Below are 8730 nucleotides of genomic sequence, written 5' to 3' on the forward strand. Positions count from 1 at the left end.
TTTCCCTGGTTTAATTTTATGGGACATATGCATGATAAATGTGTTTGTTGTTTTTTTATACATTTTTATATATTTTTTTGTTTGATGTATTTTTCTGTAATGTATGTTTTTGGAGTCATTATGTGTATTTTTGTATCTTTCTGTTGTCTTTTTGTGCATTTTTTTGTATAATTATTGTTTTTTGTTGCCATTGTAGTGATTCTGGAATCATTTTGTGTATTTTTGTATCTTTTTTGGTGTAGTTTTGTGCATTGTTGTCATTTTGTGTATTTTTTGTATAAGTATTTAGTTTTGTGTATTTTTGTATTTGTAGTCATTTCCATATTTTTGTTGTTGTTTGGTGTATTTTTCTGTAACGTATGTTTTTTGGAGTAATTGTGTGTGTTTTTGGAGCCTTTTTGTATATTTTTATGCATTTATGTTGTCATTTTGTGTACTTTTTGTATAAATATTGTTTAGTTTTATTTTATTCATTTAGTATAATTTTATTATAAATACTGTGTGTGTGTGTCTCCATCTCCTCCGTGCATTCTCTCTCTCACATGTGCGTGTGCATCATGCACATAATCCGTCAGGTTGTTGAGAAATTTTTTAAAAAAAAGAGAGAGACCCAAAAGTACCACGAAAAATAAACATTTTGCAACACCAAAGTCGCAACTTTCTCTCAACGGCTCTGTTTGCGTTCACCATGTACATCCCGATGTAGTGCACGCACGCACGCGTATCAGCCGTGTGTGTGTGTTTGTTTACATTGAAGCTGCTAGCATCTTTCTTAGCACATAGAAGAATATAAGAAGAAACAGTCAGCGTTGCGCAGAAAAAACAATAATCATAGTGGACCCATCCGCTCACAAAAACGATACATTCCTCTGTCTGAAGAAGCAGAATGTTTGTGATATAATCGGATAATGACCGTCAGCACAGCCACCGCCCACAGTCATGGAGACGAGGGAGGAAGTGAAGTCTGTGACCCGAGATTTCAAGGAAGTTTGGAATAACGGGAATATTATTAAATAACCATGAAAAATTAACTGAAATGACTTTTAGCGGTACAAAAAGGTTTTCAATATTGACCTGTTTTTTTTTTTTTTTAACCCAAACAAACTGCGGCACAGTGACGTCATGAACCCGGAACCGGAAGTTGCGCGCTCAATACCGAGCTCTTACCGAGGGAGCCGTAATCTTAAAATTAACATTGTGACCGTTTTGCTACACCAAATTACTCCAAAATAACAGATACACACACTTGGGGTATTTGGAAGCCGTCGACTACGTTTCAGGTTGAACTCACACCATGTCGGGGAGATATTCATTCCACACACAGACGTTCCTTGCTTTTATAGATAAATATATTAATTCTGTTCTTTGATTACTAATTAGTAGGGATGCAACGATTAATCGTAAGGCAGTTAAAAATCGATTCATAGGTATCACGGTTGATATCGATTTTCTGAAAATTGAATCGCAGTACTTTTTTTAACCAGCAGAGGGCGCTATCCAAAAGTGAAGGCGGCGGGCGGAGTCTGCTAATACTTTCTTTCTGGCTGCCTTCTACTCCTAAATATGTTAATAAATGATTCATTACCCCTTTAGCACCGAAAGAATATCTGTAAAAGTCACGTTTTTCTATTAGCTCTGTCTGCTAGCATAGCTTCTCTTCTTCTCTGCAAGATATCTGCATGCCAACCGACCACTGTGTTACCAGCGCCCTCTGCTGGTCCAAACAAATATGACGTAAATCAGTGCAATCACGGTTTTTTTTTTTTTTTTTAAGTGCAATTGTTAAGGCAAAAAAAAAAAAAAACTATTATGCAGTTTTGCATGGTTTATTATAGAACCAGAATTTTAATTAATAGGCTTCATTTTCATTTGTATTATTCCTTTATTTATTTCATTCAAGATTTATTTTTAGCTAAATTGCATTGTTTTGAATAGTTTATCAAGGAATTCTTTTGACAAGGAAAATAGTACAGTATTTTCTAGTTTTTTTCCCCAAAAAAAAAATTTGTCTACAGTCCCATTTTGTAAAATAAATCGAGAGAGAATCGTATCGTGAACCCAGTATCGTGAATCGAATCGTATCGGGAGTTGAGTGAATCGTTACATCCCTACTAATTAGGTAAAGGCTTCAAATAAACTGTTTATCCATCTCTTATGTTGTGAAGTGTATTATTCTGTAGCTGTGTAAAATAAATAAATGTGTTTCACCTCACTTGGACAGACTGGGTTTGTGGAAACTTACCAGAAGAACACAAGGCCCAGGAAGTTAGTATGAATGTGTCAAACTCATTTATTACAAACATCAGCATTTACTGTATACACCACAGAGGGGACACAAAAATGTGTTGGTCTCATCCGAGGGCCACGTTATCAACATTCATGTCAGCATTCAGAATAATGACCAATCTGAACATTTACACAAAGGAAAAAAGGCTTTGTGTGTCTTTTGTTGTAATTGTGTGTGATTTAGTTTGTTGTTTTGTGAATTCAAGTTTTCCTTTTGTATTTTTTGAGTCATGTTTGGGTATTTTTGTTGTTACATTTTTCCATTATATTTGTCGTTGCCTTGCCTAAGTGACAAGTAACAAAGTGCAAATACTTTGTTAATGTACTTAAGTAGTTTTTTTCTGGAATCTGTACTTTACTTGAGTATTTATTTTATGGCTACTTTTTACTTTTACTCCATACTTTTTTGTAAACAAATATATGTACTTTCTACTCCTTACATTTTAAAAATTAACTTGTTACTTTTAAGACCTTCGAAGATGATGTCACAAAGTAAAAAGACAAACTAACAATCACAAAGCTGGAGCAGAAACATTTTATTTACAAATATTATATAAAATAAGCGCTAAGTTCTACAGGTACAGTATATTGATGAATGGGAACAGATGTAATTTAGTTCAATGCACCTGTTTTATACAAGTTATTAAAAATGTTAAATAAAAGCTGCTCTGGGTTTTATTGAGCATTTGCACTTTTTTTCTTGACATATTTTATTTACAATTATTAATGAGTGCTAAAATTCTCCAGGTGTTCAAAGGTAACAGATTTAACTTTTTTCTATGTGCCAGTTTTCTACAAGTTCTTTAAAAACTAAAACATATGGAATTTGCTGGTTTAAAAACCCTGATTTATCATTGAAGGGACATTTGTTTTACTTTTTTTACTTAAGTAAATTTAGTAGCATGTACTTTTTTACTTTTACTCACGTAATGGAACTACTTAAATACCAGTTTTTTTACTTTTACCAGTTATTTTTTATTCAAGTATCTATACTTTTACTTCAGTACTGAAGAGTAGTAGTTTCACCACCTCTGTTGTTTTGTGGCTTTTTACAGAAATTGTGCATTTATGTTTTCATTTTTGTGTATTTTTGGAGTCATTTAGTGCATTAACGTTGGGGGCATAAATTAGAATGAGGGCCACATGTGGCCCATTTCTGCAGTAACAGCAGTGCAATGAAGACTAACTTGTTTATTTGTGCAAAAACCAACATATTCTGAGTTTAAGCATAATTAAATAGCGTTTTCATTATTGTTGTAGTTATTTTGTATTTCGTAGTAATAATAATAATGCATTAAAATGTGCGGTATTTTTAACATTATAGTTTATTTTCACACTAGGTACAGTAAACACTGACATGCATAATTTACACACACATTCTAATCCCTAACAGTTACTTATAATAAAGGGATAAATTAAAGTGTATAAAAGCCTATGAACCTCACCTCCGAGCAGCTGAGAGCGTTCCGCTTCCAGCAGGTGAAACTTCACACCGACTCACAGCGTTACTCCGCGGTGTCTGAAGCACAAAGTGCAGCTAAACCTGCTCCGTTAGCGACAAAGTGCTTTAAATCCAGAGAAAGTGGAGCCTGTTACCGCCTGCGCAGCTGTTTGTAGCGGAATTTATCAGCACAAAGCGAAGCCCTCCTTCCTGCTGAGATCTGCGCACTACGTGTGAGCGTCTGTGTGTGAAGCGCGGATGGATTTAACCTGAACCCTACTTCCGCTTCCCCTACAAAATAAAACCCTCAACGCTCGCACCATAAACTAACAACTCGACGACCTAATACCACTGTTAAAGAGTTAATTTCAGAGAAACGTTTATGCTTTTGAGCACGACAGCGATACTATAAGAAAAAATATAAGAATGAAAAAACAATATTGAACAAAATACTAAAGTGCTATTTAAAAATGTAATTCTTTAAATTATTTTTGGTTTGAGTATCGTCTCAACAAACATTTTCCTGGTCTTATTTTGAATCGCCCTACATCTAAACTAGAGTTTCTCAACCTTTGGGGTCAGGACCCCATTTATGGCCGCGAGACACTGGGAGGGGCTCGCTAGATGCCTTCAAGAAACTAAAAATATTTTCTGAACAATTTGAGCCAATTTTTGCTTATTGGCAAAAAAGGGTAAAACCCTTTTTCTGCAACTACACCAAACTTGCCATATTTGAACCAATTTTCATGACTTTTTCTTGCCATATTTTTTGCTCGTTTAAATACATTTTTGCTACATTACTCCCATTTCTGCCACTTCTCCAACAAATTTCAATGCCTTTTCTGCACATTTTTTCCACTTTCAAGACATTTTCAGCATTTTTAAACCCATTCCACCACTTTTCCCATCTATGTCGCATATGTTGACACATTATTGTTACTATTAACCTATTTTACCTCATTTCATGCTTATTTTTGCCATTTGAACCAATTTCACGATTTGTCATGCCCATTATTTGCCAGGTTAATCTAACTGTTCCAATATTCACACTATGAACCCCTTTTACCGCCTTTTCTGTCCATTTTTGGCCACTCATTTGCAACTTTTAACCAATTTCTGTGGTTTTCAAAATCCCATTTCACCACCTTTTCCAACATTATTTTGTCACTTTTAACCGATTTTATTTCTGATTAAAACAAGGATTTACATATTTAATAAGACTCAATACTATGGGCCCTACGATGGACTGGCGCCCTGTCCAGGGTGTACCCCCGCCCAGCGCCCAATGAGAGCTGGAGATTGGCACCGGCAGACCCCCTTGACCCTGTCAAACAGGAATAAGTGGGTCTGAAAATGGATGGATGGATACTATGGTGTAAATAATAATAATCTTCCTGGATAACAATGGATATTATTCAGATAAATAAATAAATGTGGTTATCACAGATTCATAGAACAATGGACCATCATTTTGCTGACTTTATGCATGGGCCCAAAAATATCTCCCCTTTATTCCCCCTTATAGATGGCCCTGTCTCCACATGACTGTTCTTCAATGTCTATGTCTGTGTTCAACCACCTTCAGTGGGGGTCCCCGGTCTCTGGCACCTTTATTTTGGGGGTCGTGCTATGCAAAGGTTGAGAACCCCTGCTCTAAACAATAGGATTCACATCACAGCTCAATTTAGGATAATATTTTTATTACTTTCTAACTCAGAAATGGCCAATGTGGCCGCTGTTTGATCCCAGTGCCACATTATCAACATTCATGTCAACACTTTTAGAATAATGACCAATCCGAGAATTAATGCAGAAAAGTACATATACTTGTGTGCATTTTTCTTGTTGTTTAGTGTGTTTAAGTCTTTTTGTAAATTTATTAAAGCATGTTTTGCGCTTTTGTTGATATTTACCATATTTTGTGTATTTTCCTGTAGTTTTGTGTATTTTTGGAGTCATTTTGGGTGTTTTTAAAATCATGTTGTGTATTTTTCCTCTCAGAGGAGACGGACACTTTTTTTCCTGCTTGCTGCTCTTTGTCTTGTTTTGTCTTGTTTTAATCTAATAGGAGCCTCTATCTGCATCCTGATCTAAATCTAAATCATGGAATTGATCAGCGCTTTTGGTCAAATTTATCAATAAGGAGGACGGACAATGGGAGTATGTCCTGAGGATGTGGAGGACGTCCACCAGATTGGAATTATGATAGGTCTTCTGCTGATTGGAACTGGCATTTTCCTGATTTCTCGCAAAATTTGTATTACATTGGCAGCATTATTGGAAAGCCGCTAGTCATCAAGGGAAGGGGCCAAACTCTCTGACCTCTGAGATGGAATCCATCGTGGTGAACTTTTAAGGAGGAGTGGAGAGTTCGTTTCAAGGGAAATGGCCATATTATTGGATTATTGGATGTCAATGACCAGGAACAATAGGACTGGTAGTCAATGTTGTGACCAGGCCGTCTGAAAACAACTTATCTTTTTTCGGCCCCTTGAGATGAACAGCCTGTTGTAAAGGTCTGTTTTTTTCTCCACACTCTTCCACGGACGGTATGTTGATATGACGCTCTGACCTTTACATGACCTAGTCCTCATTGCACTAAATGTCAGAGGACTTTAGTTATTTTAAAGGTATTGTGGACAATCTTATTTTGGCGTACCTATTGGTCCTCCTAATTGTCAATCATTCTGATGATATGTTTACGTAAGGTCGTCATACAGGCTCGTGCCCGTGCACATCGGGTCCTTTGTAAATTGATTTTCACTAATACCGGTGGCGAGTTTGACATAGTGGGAAAAGTGCAAGGTAAGCTGAACCAGCAGCTTGCATGAGCGATGCCGACTCCATCTTGTAAATAGAGCTGTATACGAGGAAAACTGGGCTCGTGCACGCTTTCTCGCACACGTAGGTGTTCCCTCTTGGAAGCAGGTAGAGTGTTGCGCATGTGCAGATGACGTTTCTTTTCTTTTTTTTTTCTCTTGTCTGCACATGCTGTGAAAGGTCGACACTACAAGAAGTGCAGTCATTATGAGACAGCAATGCATGTTTTGTTATTGCAATAAAATAAATTGATTTATTTAATTGCTTAATTGTGACCATTGTGACCAGCCCTCCCTAAGGAAGGGTAAGAAATCTTTTATTATAGGGAGGATATAAAAAGGGAGAGCAGTGTTACACCTAAGTGGAGGGGGAGGGGAAAGGGAGCAGGGAGGAGAGACTCAAGGTAGGAAATAGAAAGGGTGGGGAAGAATAGATTGTTTTCCAGTGAGGGTGAGATGTGAAGTTGTAGAATATATTGTGCTTATTATGTTGTGTAATCAAGCCAGTACAGTATAGTGACAAGTGTGAAGCTTAGCTATAATGGTGGTGGCTGTGAACAGGGGGAATGAGTGAGTGATAATACCTAAAGCAGGTATTTGGGATTAACATGTCTAAAGTTAAGCCCAGTATGAGTTTTATCCCACATCCCAAGGCGTGCCAGTGCATCGTAGACCAGTATATGTGCAAAAACCGCTACCGCAAACCTAGGAACTTCCCCGGGCCCACAGATGCAGCCAGGCCAGCAGAAAGAGTGGGGGCCAAGGAGCCCCAGGCCACCCCCCTACGGCCGAGCAGCCCCCCAGACGCCCCCGAGATCCCAGGCCGAGAAGCAGCCATCGCCCCCCACACACACATCTGAGGAAGCCCCAAGCAGCCGAGCACCCAGCGCATCCCGCCACCGACCCCAACCCAACGAATGAGCAGCCGGCGGGCCCAGAGCCAGCAGGGATCGAACCCCTTTTCTTTTCTAAACTTCAGGAAAATCATCCTCTATACCTTTAAAGCTGATATCCGGAGTTTCTGAGAAATCTATGTTTATGTATGATTCTTTTGAAATACAAAAAATAATACCTAACTAGTCATTTACTATGGTCTACTGTCGGCGTTCATTCATATACATCAATGTATATAAGTCTCGCCTTTGTCCTATAGACCCTTATACAGGTTGCTTTTGACAGTAACTAGTACTGTAACGCAATATTTTTTTAAAGAAAAAACTCCGTTACCATTACAATATGGTGCGTTTGTCCATCACTTTTCTAGCTACAGTGTACTTCCTGTTTACAGTGGCGCTACATATTTTTGCGGTATGCCAACCACGGTAAAACAGAAGAAGAAAAAACATTGTCAGCGTGTTTCTGTTTACATCACGTGCGCCAGTCATGGCGAGTCAATGCGAGAGCAGGACGAGCTTCTCAGAGTGGAAATACGCGTATTATTATTGTCTCCAAAAGATACACCGATGAAGCTATGCTAACGCTGCATTGGTGGATGTGATGGAGGCTTCTCTACCGAAACAACAGCGTATGGATTTGAACGGACTGTGACTGTTATCCAGGGACAGATCAGCCAAACTATTGATCGGTTTGTTGTTGTAAATAAGAAGCCTGTCGCTACTGCTGAGTCACTGCTAACAGCAGCTAGTTAGCCTGATATGTTTAGCATTGTGTACCTGAGAAAAATGCTGTGAATTAGTTTTTTCACATTTATTTTTATAAGCATTTTCAACAGCAGAATGTGCACCTGGAATATGCACAGCTTACTTTACATTACTGTGCTAAAAATGACTGTTTTAATTTTGAAGCAGCTGTTTTGTGCTTCATATGCACATCATTTATAGTTGTTTTATAGCAGTTTTTGTAAAGCAGAGTTGGTCAAAATTTATTCCGAACATTTTTCAGATTGCTTTCATTTATTTTAGAAGGTTTTTTGTGTTTATGTTGAACATTATTGCTAGTTTTTGTACTTAAGCTGTAAGGGAACATTCTAAGGCTAAACACAACCGTTTTCATGATGCTGAAGCCACTTTAATTTTTGATCTTTGATTCTGAATAATATTCAGGTTGTTTTGTGTTTTATTTATTTCACAATTCCTTGTAACATTTTCAGTTTCTGCTGGTCTCAGATAAATAAACTGGTATTGAAAGAATACTTAGTGTTTCAGTCAGATTGGTGTTTGTAAA

At 37.5% G+C, this 8730-nt stretch overlaps 1 protein-coding gene across 1 annotated transcript in view; it reads right to left on the reverse strand.

The window, feature by feature from the left end:
- serpine2 (serpin peptidase inhibitor, clade E (nexin, plasminogen activator inhibitor type 1), member 2) overlaps positions 1 to 3986 on the reverse strand; it is a 39962-nt gene extending 35976 nt beyond the window's left edge. The window contains exon 1 of the mRNA XM_028465561.1: positions 3732 to 3986. The gene's annotated coding sequence lies outside the window, so the exon portion shown is untranslated. The remainder of the gene's footprint in view (positions 1 to 3731) is intronic.
- Positions 3987 to 8730: the final 4744 nt, after the last annotated feature.

Source organism: Gouania willdenowi, chromosome 13, assembly GCF_900634775.1.
Source record: "Gouania willdenowi chromosome 13, fGouWil2.1, whole genome shotgun sequence".
Classification (NCBI taxonomy): domain Eukaryota; kingdom Metazoa; phylum Chordata; class Actinopteri; order Blenniiformes; family Gobiesocidae; genus Gouania; species Gouania willdenowi.